This window comes from Centruroides vittatus, unplaced genomic scaffold, assembly GCF_030686945.1.
Source record: "Centruroides vittatus isolate TY-2023 unplaced genomic scaffold, ASM3068694v2 contig_863, whole genome shotgun sequence".
NCBI classification, from domain to species: domain Eukaryota; kingdom Metazoa; phylum Arthropoda; class Arachnida; order Scorpiones; family Buthidae; genus Centruroides; species Centruroides vittatus.
In genome coordinates, this window is record NW_027122563.1 from 517,350 (window position 1) to 539,298 (window position 21,949).

The following is a 21,949-nucleotide window of genomic DNA, read 5'->3' on the forward strand; positions in this document are numbered from 1 at the left end:
CCCATGGGTATTCTAAAAACTTAAAGTAGAGGCTGTGTAGCCCTATAGAGCCGTGGTACAGCCTCATGGAGCCAGGAAAAAATCAGTATTTTAATTAAATAAAATTGCTTTAGATGTAGTGATATTATTGGTTAAAGTTTACCTAGGGAACCCCAATGGCCGCGCTTCCGGTTGCCATTTTGTTTACTGTACTACGCATGCGTACTATGTTCAAAAACTTATGCAAATTAGTTAGTATTTAGGGTTAATGTTACCATTGGTGCCAAGATGGCGGCTTGTCTCTGATTCCAGCAAGGAAACAATGGGACGCACGTTCTAACCTAACCTAACCTAACCTAACCCAACCTATTCTAATAAATTACCATAATTATTAGCAAACAAATTATTGGTAAAAAATAAGTGTTTCAAGATTATTTTACAAGTTTAGCTAACTATGAAGTAAAACAAACTTTTACTCACATGTTTGATGCTCTTTTATACATTTCCTTTTTGTTTTTTCTCACTTTTATTTGATTTATGATCCTTATCGCTGAATTTTCTTTTTTTACTTGATATTTTTACACGTGTTTTAGTTTCACCACATGAATCTACCTTTGTTTTTTTTTACCTTACGCTCGTTGCTTTGTGGAGCAGCTGAAACAGACTCTGGTTCTTTCCATTTCAGCTCAATCCCAAATTCGGGATAAATAAAGCTCAAATGTTTTATAAAAGTTTGAAAACATTTCCCTGCAGATTTCAATTGCTATTTTTGATATTTTTTATACATAAAAGAATATAGATAGGATTCTGACAATTCCTCTGTATAATGTACCGGAAGATGTTTCCTGTTTTTTTAAAAACCCCCACAATCTTTCGATTTTCTGAGTGTTGGCTCCTGTTTTCGGATCTACAAAATTTTTCAAATGATTTACAGTTAAATGATCTATATCCAAACCTTCTAAATCATTTATACTGTTATAACCTCTCCACTCATCTGTAATCACTGTGCTGCCTGAATTAACAAACTTTGAAATCACCCAACTCAGAGTATGTTCATTCCTATTGTTTACTTGGCATATAAAACAGGTATCATCTTCTCTGCTAACACCTCCTACAACCCACCTCGTCTTCTTCAATTTTCTATCTTTCTCATTTTTCTCTTTGCAATTACTGTTTCATCTATTTCCACAACTTTATTTATCCCGCCAATCTTAAAAGTACATAGGTTATTAATAGAAACCATCATAACAAAATGTAAAAAGTTTGCCCAATCAACTGCTGTTTTTTTTTGGAGATTCCTGAAGCTCCAGCAGCAATAGTTAGCGAACACTCTAAACACAATAGGTGCCAGATAAATGACAAAATACTCTCCCACGACAAACGACCACATTTCCCTTTAAAGGTTCCTTGGAATGCTGAATAATTTGTTTTGCAAATATTACATCGCATCAATACAGAGTTTTTTTTTTCTGCTCTATACATTAATTTACGACATTTTCCACATTTGTTGCATACATCTTCTACATGTTGCAAATTCAAGAATATTGCAAATTTCACATCACTCGGTATTTTCGTATCTATCGCCAAATCATCGAATCCAGAGTACATTAATCGAAAGAATTGACCAGAAGTACAATTATTCCAAAAATTTTCTGAATTAATGTCTGCGGTAGCCATTATCTCACCAAAAAAAAAAAAGAAATACTTCTGACAACAAATATGAATATGATAAAATTATTAAATTTGCTGCACATTGTACCATTAAAACTAGAGGGAATAGAAACTTACCTATTTACTATTAAAAATAACAGAAAGTAGCACTTTTTCTTCATAAATCTTTAACTAGTCAAAAGGACACACGCAGGAGTCTTACTGTCATGCAAAACAAGAAATTTACATACGATAGCGTTATTTAAAAATTGCGCCACCTACAATGAATTTCTAATATCACATGCCATCGAGATTACCGGAAGCGTGGCCATTGGGGTTCCCTAGGTAAACTTTAACCATATTATTATTATATAATAAGGAAAATATTGAAAATAAAAAATGATTATACAGTGGAATAATACAAAACTGCAGAGGAAAAATTAGACAAATTTATTTAATGGAGCAGTCCTGGGGTATTGTATTGTACACAGGGGCTGCAAGTTATAATTGTTGTTCTTAGAACTTTAGTTCAAAGTTTAAAAATTATTCTTCTAAAACAAAAATATCTACATTCTCAGTTTCTTTTATAGGAAGAACTTGGTGTTGAAAAGCGTGACCACCGCTATGGGTTTTTGCATCTCATCTTCATGTTCTGAATCTTATGATAATTTCTCTACGTTTCATTGAGTTTAAGCATTAGTAAATTAAATAATCATTAATTTTTTTGAGTATGCTTTTCAGACTGACAGTTTTTGTCTTTTTTTTTCCCCTGTATTGGAGTGCACCTAGGTTGTAGGTGTACTCAATGAACTTTCACAAATGAAATCTAAACTTGCTCCAAATTTGTATTTCTGTAAAAGTTTACCTTTCATCCAATTCTGTTTTTATCAGTATGGCTGTAGTCAGTGGAAAAGGATATAAACTTTTAAGGCCTACTATCTATGTCACACATTTAACCTCTTTTCCACATACAGGATGGTAAAAGTATAGTAGATGATTTTTAAAAATCTTGTCAGTCCTGACACCAGTTAGGATCAACTAGTATCTCTCAATGAAATTAATTTATCTCATCTGAGTGGCTGAAGATATAACAACTTGACTGGAATTTTAGGAGGGTTTATTAAATACAAAAATTATTATGTGGTTTGTGGGTCAACAACGAAGTTAGGTTTAAAAAGAACAATTACAATACATTAGGAATATATCTATCTATTTATTTCTTAAGATATAACTATAATTACTATTTATATATAAGGGAGTACTGTAAATAAAACTATGAACAAAATAAGTAGTATCAATGAGAATGCAAGTAAGAGGACTTATAATCTAACCCTTAATTAATTAAACTAGACTAGAGAGAGTTTACATAACTATATCATATTATATTACCTGATGTTAACATACATCTGAGGTGGAGAGTTGAGAATTTTTGGGAATACATACAGGTTTGGTAAGGGTGCCAAACCAGACATTGGCTAAGCATTTGACATCCAGTTCAAATGTCAAGTGCGAGCAATATTGGAAGGTGACCTTTCATCTTTTATACTAACCTTCATCCAATAGCATCATTGCAATATCATGCCATGCTTACAACATGAGGAGGAAGCCTGGCAGTTGTGCGGATAGACAAGTGAGACCTTTCACTCGGAACTATCATTTCAGGAAGAACTAAACTGTTGTTCTCTGTGAGTCAAGAAGTGCTTCCTGTTACAAAGACAGATAATTTTTTTATGAAGTTCTATTTGATATAATTTTAAAACATTATTTTAACAAACTCGTTAAAATATCTCCTTTAGCTCCAGATTCTCACACAAGCTACGTTGCATCTGTGGCTGAAGGAGATTGCTAATTATTCATTCAAATACTAATTCCAATATAGAAAATTCATTTTTCTGCATCTCCCATTTCTGATGTACACTTACTTGAAGAGCACAGACACCCTAATGACTGTGCTGACTTTTGGTGTAATCTGAGCTATAGAAACCAAAAGTAGTTTTGGTTTTTGGGCCTTACATTACATGAAACAATTAAAAAAAATCTTTTTTGGAAGCATTAATAGTCATCTTATTTCCTGAAATTGGTTCTGCCTCTGGTAATATAGCAATGTGTGTAGGATAAGCATATGGTTACATAGTGGTTTCTTTGTCTTAAAGGTCAATTTCTGTAATCCAGCAATGATTAAATCTGAAGGTCACTGGTTTAAGGAGGTTCAACCTGTATCAAAAAAGCCTGGAGTGAAGTAATACCACATTGTGAATGGAGTCTGAGGAGGCATGCAGCAATATGGATGAATTGGAAGCAAAGTTGTTGGTGGAAAACATCATTTCAATTGGCTCATTAAGTGAGAATGGGGGACATGAATGAGGAAGATGTTTAGAAACTGCTACAGCCTTATCTTGAGTCTTAAAAGAACTGATTGGTTCATTACAAGTATTCGTTTCAGAAGAGGATTCACCAGTGAGAATTAGTGGTACTCAACAAGAGCATCACCAAGATCACAGAAATTGTAGACCAGATCATAGAATATGACCCTGATTATGAGCAAAAATCCAGGGCGCAGCAAGATGCTCTTAAAATAATTTCTTGATATAAAAGAGAACTTAAGAAAAGACATGTTATTTTCAAACCCTAAAACTAAAACTTGTATGTAGATTTAATCACTAGACATAATTTTTATTAGTTAAGATATTTTAGTTCAACATCATGCTTGATTTAGTATCAGTTTCAGAAGTAAACAAATGGTGCTAAGTTGAAGACTGTACTTTCAATATTGAATAATGCCAAAAGTGAATAAGAAAGAAATACTCCCTGTTAATGTTATTTGCTTTAAGATTAAAAAGCTGCAAAGATGTAACTATCAGCGAATAATAATAATGTAAAGCAAGGTTTAAGGCAAATTTAACAATAATAATTTGCTGTTATTATTGTTAAATTTTTTCATAAATAGGAAAAATGATTCTGAAAGATGGAAAATAAATGCTGGGAGGTTACAAACATGATCCAGTTAGACTAATAATAACTGAATTATATCATATTTATATTAGTTAGTGTATAATTAAATTGGTTTTATTACATGTTTTTGCTTAATGTTGCAATTTCCAAGAACCTATTGATGATGTCAAGTGTATTAAAATTTTTTAATATATAATTAATTATTGAGTATCTTTTTCTCTTCTTTATTAAACTTTCCTTTTTTTTGTTTTTAACATATAGTTAGAAATTCATATGATGTTTGACAGATTAGAGATCAAATCTTCTGATATGTTCACTTGATATTCTTCTGAATCATCTTAAATGCAGTTTGTTTTTTTGTAAAATACAAAGAACATTGTTAGTAGCCAATTCTCCTATTGTTAGCATTTGATGATGTCAATCTTTAGTAAGGGTTTGGTGCCACTTTGAGGCCATTTTTACTGTTTAAGACATAGCAGGCAATTGGAGGTTTAAGTTTTGTATGTCAGATAGTCACAGAAGGAACAAGTAACAATGTGTAAAAACATACTTTACATATTTACTCTGCATGTAGGGTTTAGCACAAGCTTGTTATTTTAATTTGGGAAGTGACAGAGGCTGTTTGGATTACTTCAATCATACTGTGTCTATGATTATAATAATCAGATTCTATGATGTATTTGATTTTAATATCTCAAAACGATACTTTAATACTGTTAAAAATAAATATGACTGTCATCTTTGGAATGTTAAGGGGGAAAATATTATGAATAAGAATTCTATAATTTATAGTTTTTATTTAATTATTAAATTTAAATGATATGAATTTTAACTGAAAATATATGAAGGATTGTCAATAGAGTAGGACTTTTCCACCAATATGCAATAGCACATTTAGTGTTCTTGTGATTCTACAAATTGAATTTGTAGAATCACAAGAACACTATTTGGAATTGATCCTTTATACTGTTTCTTTATTGAAATTGATGCCTTTTGAATTGAATATTTAAACCATACATGTGAAGCTTTAAGATGAAAGAACTATTATACCAATCATGCTGAATGACCCAAAGCACCTGAAATATTAAATGCCCAGGAGATACAAATATATTAAAGAAATGAATCACTTTTTTCACCATCTTAAATTGTATTTCAGGGGTTTAAAAATTATTCTGATAATAAATTGTTGTAAAAAAAAAAAATTAGTGTCACATCTTTAAAGTAGGCAACAACAATATCTACAAAAGGTACTCTTTTCAATAATACAAGTGATTTGTTAACATAGAATTTTAATGTCTCCTCTTTTGCTTGGATCTACATTCAAAAACTTAGATTTCAGTCATCCAATAGCTTATGACAAAGCCATCTTAGGTCCAAGGAGGAGGACCATATAGACTAACACTTAATTAAGAAACTCAGATGAGACTTGTGAAGTCTGTAGTTTATTTGACAATTACAGTCAGGCTTGATTGGTTAGCTTATGCAAAAACACATTATTTAATATAGGACATGCCTTGTTAAAGATTAGTGTCTCGTAGGTTTAGTATGGAGAGTGACAGTACTGTTATTTAGTGTGTTTATTTAGTGCTGTTATTTAACAATACATTTATTTAGTGAAAATTTACTAGGATTTACATTGAATAACTCTTTCACTTATCATGCCTGATAATTTCAACATGTACAAAGAGAGAATAACAAATTGCTTCACCTGTATTTAGTGGTTGCTTAATAGCACAACACATTTTTTAGAACTGATTCTTACAACCAACTATTATAACTCAAATTATAAAATTTCAGTGTTATCAGTTGAATTATGTGATGTTTCCAATTAGTCCTTTTATGTTGATTCCATTGCACGAAATTTAACCAATATGGATGAAATTTTCTGAAGCTTTGGCTAATCTGAATTTAGGTTATTAGTTCCTAGTTTGTTTGTAAGAAGGATTGGACATTATCATTGTTATCTGGTAAGAAAAATCTTGATGTGGATGGTAGGTGTCATTCATAAGGATTTTAGGCTTGAGTGAAAGTTGCAGAATTTAGAGAATAAAACAATTAGTATATGTATACACAATGCTAAGTTTGATAGTTAAAGCCAAACAATTGCTGGATTAGATTGGGCTATATTTCTGCTGCTATTAATTAAATGCTCAGTAATTTGGCCTATAGGTAGACATTAGGTGCCATTTCTTATTAAATTTAATAATTATAATTAATAATTTATTAACTAATTTTAAAGGTTCTGGAAGAAAGTTGCAGGTTTGAGTCATGTTTAGAGTCAATTTGTTTTTTCCAGAACCTTTTAAATTAATTAATAAATATTAATTTTAATTATTAAATTTAATAAGTGATGATGCCTAACACCTACTTCTAGGCCAAATTACTTAGCATTTAATTATTAATAGTAACAGTAATATAGCCTGATATAATCCTGCAATAATTTTGGCTTTAATGTAAAACAATTAAAATATAACAAAATAAATCAGTATGTCCATTAAGAATTTTGGATCTTACAAACTACAGGTATACCTTGAGTTACGTCGTTCTCGATTATACGTCGTTTGTCAAAAAAGTATATGGAAAAATAAAAATCAAGTTTAAGTCATTTTATTCAACTTTACATTCGTCCGCCACAAATATTGAAGTCATAATATCACTAGAAAAGCGTTAAAAGCACATAAAATCATATTAAATATGTACATTTACAGTAAATGTTAATATAATCATCATAAATCCTAGAGAAGGAAACATGAAAACATTTGTGTTTCTGTGTTGTCATCTTATTTAGCTGTCTTTAAGTGCCCATTATTAGCATTTTCCACCGTAGTTTCGACTTACGTCGTAACTACACAAGTAAATTTGTCTTACGTCGCTTCTCCTGGAACCAATTACCGATGTAAGGTGAGGTATACCTGTATAGGCTTGATAGGAAATGGCCCTTTTAATTTTTTTGAGCTATAGTACTACAAGGAGCAGGCTCGTATAGAAATATATAAAGCAGTTGATGATCTAATCACTTGGCCAATCAACTGGCAGTGTTGCCTTCAAATCTACTGTAACTGTGGTTTGAGATGGAAATTTCCTTGGATGGTATAAGTGCAAAAATGTTTAGCCATAATGGCAATCTCTACACTTGTGGAAAGACTATTTTCAAAAGTGGGTAATGTTTTAAAGGCAGAAATAGACTATTGAAAAAACAACTTGAAAGCTGATGTTTTTTAGTGCTGATGCTGAGAACTTAATTTTACTACAGTTTGTTGTATTTGTATTGTCAGTTTGTAATTTATAAGTTATTACTCAAGATTTATTAAATTCATATTTATTTTGATTTCTAGTTTTCTTTGCGAAAAATTTAAATAGAATCAATTTTCTCCTTTTCACCCTGGTATCAATTCTTTTATAGAATCTCAACATTCATAAATAAGTCATTCTAAAGTAAAAATTGAAAGGAAGCAAGTTTTCAAAATCAGCTCTAAATTAGATAACATTGTTTTTATTTTGAAACACTAAATAAATTTTAGATTTAAGTATAAATCTTGCTTAATTTGTAGGCATTGAAAACAGTGAATGTGATCCTAGTAACTATGCATTGATATAAAAGAATCAATTGATTGAATTTATGCATAAATTGTTGGAAAGTGGACTTGAGCTGCAATACAAGAAATTACAGACAAGTTTGAAATAAAACAAAAAAGTGTAAGCACCCAAAATCCCAAATTAAGCCTACGACAGAATTTTCCTGTGATATTCCTCAAGGACACAATCCGGTCAGGATTCCAAATAGTTTGACATTTACTGACCTGGAATTGATGTCCATACCAAAAGTGGTTTTAGAGCAATTTATTTAAATCCAATGACATTAGAGTTTTAAAGTAAATGAACTTCATTTGTTTCATTCACTCAACTGAGCTGAGTGAGTTCCATAAACCAGTTATTTTTAGCAGACAAGTGTTGATATACTAAAATGCTGCTGAGTAACTCTGATGATCTATCACATTTCAACATTATAATGTTATAAGTGATGTCACCATCAGCAGATTTCATTTTATGAAGTAATAAGAGTAAATATAACAAACCAATTGTTTATCTTAATGATTTACACTCATGTTTCTAGTTTGAATTTCAGTTTATTTCAGATTTTGTTATAAAAAAAATAAAGTTTGTTTATATATATTATATTGTTATGTAATTATTTGATTAGTTTCATATATACAATCTCTGTGTACTATTGTAGTATAACAGATCATATTTATATTGAACATTTAGAAATTACAATGTTCTTTGTATTTTTTTCTAATATTTATGATACTTAGGATAACTGATAAAATTTAGGAATACTGTAAAACCTTTTTAAAATTTAGGAAATACTGTAAAACTGGAATTATATAGGAATTATGAACTTTGTCTTAAGCAGATTTTGTAAATTAAGCAGGCTGAAACAAAAAAAAAACAATCACTGCTTCAAAATGTGAACATAGAGAATGTTTTAATCTACACATAGTATTTATATTACCTGATATTATCTAAAAATAAAGGAAAAAGGGCAGATGAAATATACATTCATGTATGTATTCTGAACTGGAAAAAAAAAGGTGCATACTAAGCAAGTTCTAAGTAAAACTTTTGTATTTTAATACTGAAAATATAGACTTCCAGATGCCACCAATTTTGGTGGTTACTTGCACATATTTGAGCTCAAAACCCCCAAGCTCTGTGTTTATCTTAAGCCGTGGTTACATCTTGCAAATTCCAGCCATGCAGGCAACTGCAACCACAACCACTGTTCTCATTAACTAGTAAACCCTCTTCGAAAACCAGTGTGACTGCAATCGTGACTACAAACAAAAAATTTGTTCTACTCGCATCGATTGAAAATGCACATCCAATCAGCAAATGCCTTTGTGTCACGTCATACAGTAGCAACATCGAAAATAGTTCATTATCATGGCGGAAAGTAAGAGCATTGATACTTTTACAGAATCGAGATTGATTGAGCTTATTCGGGCTCATGAATATCTGTGGGATTTTAATTCTTTGCTTTATCGAAGATTTTATCTTTTTGTGTATTCTCACCAGCTCTAACAAAATGATTGCCTTTTTCTTTTATTCATTGCAGAAAAGTAACTGCTTGTCATTTTAATAAGAAAAGTGACTAAAATTCTGTAAATACTCTGAAGTAGAATGTTGGTAAACTTATGAAAGTAGTCAAAAATAAGCTACTGTAATTTTATCTGTTTATTATAAGGTCATGTGTTTTTGAGTTGCAATGCCAATGTGACCATGACAAGACGTGCACAGCTTGTGCTTGTTGCAGTCATCTGCGTGGCTGGAAATCGCTAGGTGTGACCACTGCTTTAGTAATATTAAAGGAGAAGTATTTGACAGTTTTGATAGTATATATACATTTTAAAAATGTATTAATACATTGGGAAAGTAGAGCAATCTTTTCACTGTTTTAAAAGCCCATCATAACATTAATTGTAGTTTTTTTTCAATAGATTTAAAATATTTTTAAAAGAAAATTATTATATTCATCTTATAAATATTACAATGTATATTAAAATGACTATAATTTTAATAAGTTTATTAAATAATTTAATGACAAATGGGGAAATTCCTTTCATTTTTTCATATAATTTTTAAATGAAACTTTGTTTAGAACTTGTTTATGTAGGAATAGTTAAATCATGAAAATTTGTGTGATTAATTTGGTTTAATTTCAAGAAACGTAATATAAAAAAAAATGCCTTCAAGTTTTGTTACTGATTTAAGTAGTATATTGTGTTCTTGCATGATTTTAAAAAGAACTAAAGTACAGTATATTTTCCGTAAATACTTTAGTGTGTTGTACTGCATAAAAAAATATATGCACAATGTAGTACTACACAGTACATCTGTTAACTGGTTGGTTGTTTTCGTAGCTTTTTTTTTGTAACTATTGTTACAAATGAAGCAACATCTGCATTTTTGAAGGCTTATATAAATACTGCTTACAAAGGGTTAAATATAGATAAATATACTATTTATATGTTTTTAATTCATTTATTTTTTTAGTCTTACTTGAGCAAAAAATTGAAGAAAAAAATAATCACTTTTTACAGTAAAATTTTTGCTTTTATATTCTCACTTGTCTATCAGGGTACATGAAAAATGTGTTTTAACTGTAGTGAATATAATGAAAATTTTATATACTATTATTGTTTTGTAAGCACTACTAGAAAAAAATCTAGTCTGCATATCATATTTATTAATTTTTTCGTAATAAATTACATCATTATATCTATTAAAATTTATTTGTCCAATAATCATTTTCTATGCAGATAATCTCTTAGTTATGACAAGAGTACAGTTCCCAAGGTAGTGCATAAGTCTATACAATATTGCTCATGTATGTGTTTTATGATGAAAAATAGTTTTATTATTAATTATTGTTTAAAATCAATTCCACATGAAGACCAATACTGTCTCAGATTGATTTTTGGTGTCTGAACATGGTTTTCTCCCTGCATGTTTCCATGACTGTGTGTTAATTTTTTTAATGTTTACTACTCATATTGAGTTAGTATCTTATTGCAGTAATACATTACTTCACTTCTATCATTCTAATTTCAGTTGTATAATAAAGCTAATCTTCGACTGAGTAGCTCTGCTAAAAGTTTTGTTTTTGCATTTTGAACACTATAATGGCATGAATATGAATTATAGTTAAACATGTCCACAGAAATAAAATTCATCAGTTTAGAGTATGTATTTTTCACTACAATATTACACTTAACAATAGTTATACTGTGCCATTAGTGAATATGACCATTTGATAGGACTTTTAAAGTAATTTGTATTATTACCGTTTTTACCATTGTAAGTATATAAAGTTGAAGACAGTACAGTTAAGTGGTATTGCTTTACTACACTATTTTCCTTAGTTTGTTCCTTTTATCATTCCACTTCTCCTAAAAGAATCTGTATAATTATGATTTTGTTTTTATTTTTTTTAGTTTGTCTAAAGAAAACATTTCTTTTCTAGAATATAAAATGATAAATAATCTTTAAATAACATTAATCTTGAATACTAATTATTAAAATAATTTATGAACATTCTACATTATGTATTATCTTCACAACTTCAGTTATTAATACAAAAAATAGGAATTGAAATATATACTTTTGAAGTTTCACATGTAAAGTTCAATGTATATGTGCATGTAACATGAAAATGATACTAGACTTCTACTCATGACTATATAAGATTATTCTTAAGTACTTTAATTCATTTGCCTTGTATATATAGTGCTAGATATAAGATATGAACAAAATCATGTGCTATATCTGGAGTGTGACCAGACTTGACTTAATGAAAGTTTCACACGTTATTAGCATTTACAATTTCTTTTAAAAATTGACAACTACTTCAAAATAAGCCTTTTTGCCTTTTTGTAACACAAACAATTATTTTTAAATAAAATCTCATAATAGATGGCGCTACGTGCAACTTTAAGTTAAGAGTCGGAAAAATGCAAGAGTGCTAGTTCTTGCCGGTTTACGTCGTTTAACTTACGGTATGATAAAATATTCCTTGACTAGGAAACACTTAGACATTTTAATAAAAAAAAAATATTTTTTACTTTATTATCGATATTTAAATCTAGTAATAAACACGTTGAATTACAGTTTCGAATAAAACGTTTGTTAATTCATTATTATTATTTTAAATGCGTTTGGCTACGAAGTTTTTATGGCTTCTGATTGGTTTTTGTTGAGAGAATTTTTCTATGAAAGCGTTGGCGACTGTTTTAGCAGTTCTGTCTTTTATTCGTTTATGCATGTAATAAAAAATATTTGCGTTCTAACGTTTCTTTGAAAATTAATTTGTTAATAAAATATTTTTTATTGGATGTTTTCTTAGTTCTGGTATTTAATTAGATGTAATTGCCGTAATTTTCTTATTTGATAAAACGGAATAGATGTAGTAGTTAAGTACTGTTATTTTTTTAATTATTAAATTACGATGATTCAAACGACAATTTCATTTCTCCTAAAATATTGACTTTTTTTTTAAACAAATGAATTAAACTCTTATTTACGATTAATGTTCAAAAAATAAGTATTTTTGTTAGTTCTGTAAATTAATATTCTTTCATTCATATCAAATTCCAATAACCTGACGAAATTGTATTGTTGAAGTTTTTTTTTTAATTTAAGTAATAAAAAAAATTAAACGTTCTGTCATTGTCAACTGGCAATTAAAAGTTTCATTATTAATTATTTTAATAGTTATTTAAAGAGGTTTTTTTGGTTGTATCTGCTTCAAAATTATATGTAGCCAATAAAACAAATCCATGTCAAATATATAATATAAAAAAAATTCAAAATAGAATTTTCACAATTATTTACTTTATTTACTATTATAATAAACATCAACAGATTTTTCTGTTTTCGCTAAATAATTGTGAATTTTTGTATCTAACATAACAGTTTCAGTTCGTCACTTCGAAATGTCAGGTTAATAGACGATATTCGAAAACATGTTTGGCCTGCATATCAAATTAATGATTATTGACTTCTAATTAAAAAATGACGACTTTAACAATTTATTAATAGTTCATTAATATATAATTTCGATCCGAACGCCGAAACAATAGACGTTAAGAATTATTTTTAGCGTTCACAGTAATAAAGTTATTGCATTCAAATACTGTATTTTTATTGATGGAAGTTGAATGGAATATTAAGAGAGAGACACTTATTGTGTTAATATAAACTTTCGTTTTTTTAAACAAATTTCATTTGTTAGCAGTTGCTAATATTATTATTATAGCAGCTTTGAAATTTGAGAAAATATTTAAACTTTTGATGAATTAAGTTAATTAAGTTATCATTGTTTTTATTGAACTGATAGAAGGAAAGTTTTTAAAGAATATTTTTTATTTCGTTTTGAATCGGTTGTTCGAATGTTAGAAACTGCTGAGAAACTATTTCTGGTTTTTTGGAAAAAATCTTGCTATTTAAAACTGAGGAATATATCATAAAAATTCTGTATAATCTTGTTAATTTTAAAATAAATATTTAAAAAAAAAACTAGAATTATGAGAGTCTAGTAGGTACGCCAGAAATCCTACGAAGTATTTAGCAGTACTGTACTATCTCAGGAACGATCAACGAACATAAGCTGATTATGCGAAATGAAGTTCTAAATAACATGTTAGACTTAATGCTTCCAGGAATATACATTTCGTAGAAACGTTGTCTTATAGCATAATACAGGTATTATAGTTTAGGCGTTTGTTTAATAACACTTTTAATGTGAAAATTCTGAATTCTTTAAATATATTTCTTTTCGAATTGTGTTGCCATCTGGTGAAATAAATGTGAAACACGTGTTATATAAAATTTATTTTTAAACCTATAGGATTTTTTAAAAAGTAATGTTTTCATTGAACATTACTGAAGTATGTTAAGAGATGAGTTAATTTTTTGTTGCGTAAGGGGGGATTTAATATTTACGACCTTGAAAAAGAGTATTGCCCTTTAGAGATCTTGGAACAGGCATTTTTATTTGGCTCATCTCCGGTTTTTCTTATTTGCTCCGACTTTGTTTCTCGTCTAATTGTGTATGAAAAACAGTGATCTCGGTGTTAACACTCGATTCGCGTAGTTAAACATGTGTTATCATCAGCTCATGTTCCCTGTTAGCTTGTTAGAAAAGGAGATTTATACAAAGTAATTACGAATATGTCACGTTTGGAAAGTTCGTTATTTATTCGAATTATTTTTCTATGAATTCAAAGAAATTGTGCTTCATATAAATTACGCAGTAGCTAAAAGCAAGATCACACAGCTAAAGCAATTATACCTCCATTTGAATTGATGATAAGAAGGGGAAAAAAAAACAACTATAAAAGGAATGCAAGAGTAAGAGACATGCGTGATGTATAACATAATTACATAATATTTTAATCTATTTTTAAATATTTAAATAGAAGACCAATCGGGAATGTAATTTTTATATAAAAATAAATGCATTTTTAAAATATAAACCAGTTTTTACTTAGATGCTGATTCTGGAACTCGAAATAATGATGGAATGTAGTAGAATGGAGTTAACTGTATAGTTAAATGTCTAATGATTCTATTTTATTATGCTTCATTTATATATTTACATATATATATATATAATTTTATGATGGTTCATTAGACCAGTATTTGTCCCAATTAATTGAAATTTCACAATTCTTAATATTGTATCGATTAAACAAGGATAGTTTAATTTGATGTTGCGTAAAAGTATAGTTATAAAAAGATAAATGCTGAAACAAAGTTCCGTTTGATCTCTTAATAAAAAAACCTTTAATCGCGTTTAAAATATTTTCGGCTATAACGTTACACAAGGAAGTCATTATTCGTATCATCGCTACGTAAATATTTCTTTCAGTTGGAAGTTTTATATTATTAAATATATACTGTTATTGTCCTATATACTTTCTGATAGTCGTTTTAACTTTAGCGCTTATATGTATATCAGTTGATCCTCTTTTATTAGGAAAAAACAATTTGTGTTAACACAATATAATATTTAACTATATTTTTTTAATACAGATATTTTCACAATGGATTTAAATTCAATTCAGAGGTGGTTTCATATTTAAAGCATAACATTATGAATAGGAAATAATATTTTCTGAAATTATTATAGATATACCTTATTAATAGTTTAAATACCTTTTTATTTTCATTCGAAAGTAAATTTTCATATACATTTTTTCTGAACTGATTCAGTTATTAGAACTTAAGTAAAACTGATTTGATTATTTGAGATTTACCTAATATAACCAGTTTTTAAATTATACTACGCTTTCATTTCGAAAATAGTACGAGAAAAACTCTAAATTTATGCATACAAGCTGTTTGTTTCAATCGTGACAGCCTAGTAAATAGAATGTAAAATGTTACTTTGTGTTCTTTTGGTAAGATAGTCCCAGGTGTTATACTGAAATTTTCTAGCGATTCAATAGATAATACATGAAAATTGCAAAATATTAAAATATGTGTTCGTTTCGACAATGTTTTAAAATGGATTCGTTTTAAATAATTGGGCTGAACATAAAATCTGTTAGTACTTTCTCGGAAACGGTATCTCTACTATCTGTGTGCAAGATTTAAGTTTTTATATACATTTGCAAGTATAGTTTTTTTTAAACAGAATTATTTAAAATAGTTGATTACTCTTATAAAATAAATATTTTATGTGGACTATTTCAAACGAAAAGATACTATATAAGTATTTAAAATTGAGTTGTCAAAAATGGCATTGTAAACGCACTTCACGTGTTTTATCCATGTTTCTTGGCCTCCGACCAATCGGGAAAGTTATGAAAACTCACCTAAGCTAGAGGCTACCGATATTATTTCATGTATCCTTTCATTTCACTTTCTCTACTGCGGTCTTCCCCCTGTGCTTTTTTCCCTTATTGTTTTTAAACTGAAAATAACTTCCTCCCTATCTTTTTAAAAGTTTTTAAGAATTTATTGCATCGTTTATATCGTTGGATTTTAATATATATCTATATCTAGATATATCGTTTCTATTTGTCTACGTTAAACAAAGATCTAATATAAAAAAATGGTAAGTTTTTATTTTCCGTATTTTAAGAATTCGTCTGCATTTTAAAAATTGCGTGTTTTTATAACTTGTTAGATTAGTAAAATAATGTTTTGTCACTTAATGATTGAACTGAACTAAAAGTGCTGAGCCACTTCGACGCAAGAACATGATCAACCTTCCTGTTACACACAGACCAACGGAAGTGAGAGGTGCAGTTTAGGAACATTGGACTTTTCAAGCAGATGCTATTTTCGATTTAAATTGTCTGTTATAATTAATAAATTTTATACGTTTTTGTCCTACTTAAAATTTTTTTTTTAGTGTGCAAACAAATGCTTTTACGGCATTTTTGTTTAATCATCTCCTTGAGAAATAGTATCGTCTATATGTCTGACCGTCGAAAACCTGTTCTTTTGTTCTACAAGTCTGTTTTATCGTCGGGTCCTTGAAAACTATCATTAGAAGGTCACATCTGAATGAATTAGATATTTGAAGTTTCGTTTTTAGATGTATGGCCATATTAAAAATAACCTATTATTTGAAATATTTCCATATATAATTTACTGTGTTGTATATTATTTTGTTTAGAGTATATATAAAATAGTTTCGCAGCAGTTAAAAATTTTCTATTGTGTATCTAATTTTATGTTTTTACAAATGAAGATAATATATCTTAATAATAATGATAAATTAAAAAATTAACGAATAATTGCAATTGTGACAGAAATGTCACCAAAAGAATTCTGTTGACTAACTTAGTTTATAAATTTTTTAAAAACTTTATCCCAAAATTTAAAAAATCACTCGTTTCTGTTTTTGCATACATAAATAATTATCCAAATTACGTCTAAATATATGTCAAATACTGACGAATTTATTGGTTTATAATTCCTGTATTATAGCACAGTAAGTTTGTCAGTATCTGACTAGGTATAATTTTTTTATTCATTCCGTATGTATTAATATTTTCATATGAAATTTCATTCTACATGTTTTAAATCAAAGCAAATGTCATTCTATAAATTTTATATATCGCATATACAATGTTCTTGCGTTGCGATATTTTATTACAATAAACTTGTATATGTAACCTTAATTGCAAAATTGAATATGTATTGAAACATTTTATAACCAGACATTCTGTTAGCTTAAATTAGTTTAATATCTATTAGCTGGAAATGATATTAAGCAGGAAATCCAGTTATTCGATTTTTTTTGTTTTCTAATCTTTTATCTTTTATAATAATATTTGCTAATCAAAGTTTTACTTCAGTTTCATAAAACGAATGAAATTAATGCACATTTATTTACTATTAAACGTGGTCAGGTAGGGTAAGTGCACCCATCTTACTTATATAGTCTCGACAGTTATCTTTTTTTCTGATTGGGTGTAGGTAAACTAACTTTTGTATTTAAAATGAGTGTTTTTAAGATATAATATTTACATGAATATTGTAGAAAGATAGGTACAAATACTCTTAAAGTTGTGAAGCGTTTCGTCCACGTGCTTTGTCACAACAGGCCAGGTTGCATTTACCCCATATGTTGATCTTTAGGGTACTGCATCCATGCCAGTGGGGTAAATGCACCCCATTTGTGCTCTACATATAGACTCTTCCAGATACATCTCTGTGGCACTAGAACACAAGAAAGTACGGTATTAGACTAACAGTTGATTATTCCGTCATTGCGAAGTTTTCAACAGTGTTGGTCAAATCATTATTGACTTGATAAACACAGTGGTTTGTTCTTTGTCAATAAGAAATCTAGGGAGAAACACTTGTGTTTCCTGATGGCCAGATGTGGAAGATTATGCAGGCATTCCTTTCCAAGTCATTGTCAAGTTTTTCGGCAAAACGTGTCATGATGGAAGACGTGATTTATTTTTTGTTGTTACTTCAGGCCCTACCGGGGTATAGTATACTTTTGAACCAGTGCTAGACTGTCAAAAGTTCAAAAGTAGTGCTAGACTGTCTTTTCATGAGAGTTACTCTCAAGCAATTTCATCTTGTTTCGTAAATAACTATACATGTAATTTACGTCCCTAGTCACAATAAATAATAAATAATGCTGATTTAACGATTTTACTATTGCGTTTTAGTGTGCATCATTACTTCATTACTTTAGTTTATTATTATTATTATTATTAAGGACGAATGAACTTGCAATTCGTGTTTTGTTAGTTATTTTATGGACATTAAAAAGTTACACCGAAACTTTAAAAAATTCAATATAAATACTCAGTTTTAACAATTAGTTCATTCAAACGAAAAAGTTTTTACGTGTTTGCAATTGACAAAATCGATTACAAGAAGCAACAATTGCTGAAGCGATCGCGACGATCCATTATTAAGTTTACTGAAATCGCGCTATTATTCAAATTTACCAATCATTACAATCGATTACGTCAAAGATGGTCGAACATAATCCATCATATTTGAAGTAATCGTAACTGAAGTCTGAAACATAAATATCGGAAGTAAAAACTAATATTCATATTAGATTACACACACAAATTCCTTAATTTTTGAACTACACTCTCTTTTTTCCCCTACTTTATTATTGATAGTGTAATAAAGTGTAAGCAATTCTGGAAAACAATCGATGACAATATAACAATAATTTACTTTTTTTGGAACGAACTGTTAAAATTTTATTACTTAGCGCCGATATGCGAAACTTGCATAGACTTATTTCTTTAAGCGATTAATATAGAATAATCGTATCATTATACATAATTTGACACTCAATACAAACTCTTAGAAATTATTCGGACATATTTATCTCAATGACATAATAATAATAACTTTCTAAGTATAGAATTGTTTTTAATACGGAGTTATTAATCGATAATAATTTATTTCAGCCGTATAAATAAATATTATTTAATAAATTACTTATTTGATTTTTTTCATTGGTTAATAATTTAATAGTTTCGCGCCGAAAGAGAGAGATTGTACGGGAGTTATTGAGAGAGATTTCAGCTGAGTTATGACCTTGAAATTCGAAACATTTAGTAAAATGTCTTGCGACAATCGTGACAAATCGTTTTTGTTTTAATGTTTATATAGTGCTGAAACATAGTTTAGTTAATATTTTTAAAGATTTCAGTATAAGAAATAGGATAGCTTCATTTAAACTGATGGCTTTGAAATTTATTTTAAATTTCAATATTTTATTCGTTATAAAAATTTTTTTTATGTTTAGATATAAATATTATAACTGGTTGTTTGGGGGGAAATTTACTTTTTCAAAGGACAAAACCTACATACATTTTTTTGTATGTGTACTTAATCCTTTATATATATACATACATACAACAAAACTTTCATATTAATACTATGATTTCTGTAAGTACTGTTTCATATTAAAATCTGTAGTCTTAATAATTTATTGAAATTTAAAGTGCAGATATTTTACACAATATTGTTATTGGAATAATGTGATGAGACTTTGTTCTAATTTTATATAAAATATTTTTCATGTGTATTATACATATGAAAAATATTTTAGTTACATCAATGGGAGATTAGAGTATAGAAAATTTGAAAAAGTGAAGTTATTTCAGTTATAAGATTGTAATTACAATTAGTCATGACAATTTTAAAAGTAAAAAACATTAAGAAAATTATTCATTAAAAATTTATGAATGTTATAAGTGAATTTAAATCAAAGTATGTTGGAATATTTTAAATAACAATGGAGAACATTGAGTTTAAATTTTTTTGATGCTATTTCTAATAATCATATTATCCAATTAACTGCTAATTACTCTATGTATAATTTTAACAACAATGCCATTCACATACTATTATGGCCATAAAATGGAGAATTTTGATAATTGTATTATAATTATTATGTAGTAAATAGGCAGTTTATTAATAGGTAGTGGAAACTTTCCTTTTAAGCTGGGAAGTAAATAAGACTAAAATTAGCAGAAATTCTGGATTTATTGACTGAATTAAGAGACATGTTAAAGTAATTACCAAATTATAAATTTAAGTTCATTACGTTCTTTTATTGAATTTATATAACAAGTAAAACAGTTTGTTTACAGTTTAATCACAGTATTAACATGAAACATTTCTAGAGACTTCAGTTACAAGCAATTATGTTTTTAAATTAAATTTTCTGTTACTGGTTTTGTTGTGGATTTTAAAGAATTAAAAGCTATTGACTTTTTTCTCAGTAACACATCACACAAGGAACATTTGTTGATATAGGTTTTATTGGAGGAAATGCATTTTGGCTCTTAATGACCCCTCTTCAGGTCATTAAGAGCCGAAATGCATTTCCTCCAATAAAACCTATATCAACAAATGTTCCTTGTGTGATGTGTTACTGAGAAAAAAGCCAATAGCTTTTAATTCTTAAAAATAATTTTTTTTCTTGCAGAGAAGCTGGGGATCTTATTTTATTTTTTTCTGAGACATTAACTAACTGTCTCATCTTTAAGACTAATTTGTGACTATTCAAGTCACCATGTTCCTAACTCCAGATCAAACTTTTTCCCCCTCTACTCTTATTAAGTTCATAGCTGTTTCAAACTTTCATTGACTGTCTTTTCTTTGGGTGAAATTGTTTCATTATTTTACGTTGACTACAAACTCTGTTGAGGATTGTTTGACTGTACAATTAAGTTTCAAATGTATACAAATAACAAATTTTGTTATTTCTCTTCTAAGGTTAGAAGACTTATCATTATTATCCATTGAACTCTCTTGAGCTGTTATGAGATTTTTAGAATTTTTCATTGCTCTTTCCATGATTTTTCTCCAAAATATACTGCATTTTACAAATTAAAATCATTTACTTATGCAGATAATTACAGCAGAATTCTAACATTTGAACATTTATTAATTATAATTATTATAAATATCAATTATTTATCTAGCATATAATGAAATAAGAAATACCAGAAATTTAAACTATTGAATGTGAGCAAATAACAATTAAAACACTAAGTATTGATGATGATAATTGCTTGTTATCAGCAAATATTGTGCTGATAATACAAAAAGACAGCTTAAAATATGCCTGTTTATCTGAATATAGTAACTATAACAAACTCTGATAACAAGAAGCAAAGTTTTGTAACTATGTTTTAACTTAGGTTTTGGGACAACACATGTTAATTTCACTAACATTTAAGTTTCTGATGATGATATCCACAATTACAATAAATGGATTCTTCTATATTATTTTACTGGCATGTGTACAATTTACTAGTAAACAATTCAGTGTTAAACAAAAAATTAAATACCTTCTAAAACCGATAACCGGTGCGAACTATTTTTCGAAATGGCGAACGTTTTCACTGCCCCTCCTGGGCTCTTCCTCAGGCCAATTCTGGATTTGATAATCGAACAGTATAAAATCTATTTTATAAAATTAGTATAAAATCTATTTTATACTGTTCGATTATCAAATCCAGAATTGGCCTGAGGAAGAGCCCAGGAGGGGCAGTGAAAACGTTCGCCATTTCGAAAAATAGTTCGCACCGGTTATCGGTTTTAGAAGGTATTTAATTTTTTGTTTATACAACCCGGTGTGGGAGAAGTGTTAATTCAGTGTTAATGTAGTATTAATATTTGTGATTGTGATTTGCAGTTGTATAATATTTAAATCATTCCAACTTTAATGTGTTATGAAAATGGAGTTGGATGCATTCTAAAATCTTTAATAAAAATCACTTTTAAGCTCTTCTTTAAGATTTTAAATTATCATCTGCAATTCTTATTCTATTAATGTTTTTACTTATTCAAGTTT

At 28.6% G+C, this 21,949-nt stretch overlaps 1 protein-coding gene across 3 annotated transcripts in view; it reads left to right on the plus strand.

Annotated features, from left to right (window-relative positions):
* LOC136982800 (polypyrimidine tract-binding protein 1-like) overlaps nucleotides 1-21,949 on the plus strand; it is a 92,234-nt gene that overhangs the window by 40,331 nt on the left and 29,954 nt on the right. The window contains exon 1 of one of the 3 annotated variants that reach the window (XM_067279323.1): nucleotides 15,970-16,205. The exons of the other annotated variants lie outside the window; for them this stretch is intronic. The gene's annotated coding sequence lies outside the window, so the exon portion shown is untranslated. Of the gene's footprint in view, nucleotides 1-15,969; nucleotides 16,206-21,949 lie in introns of those variants that run through there. 3 annotated transcript variants of the gene reach the window in all.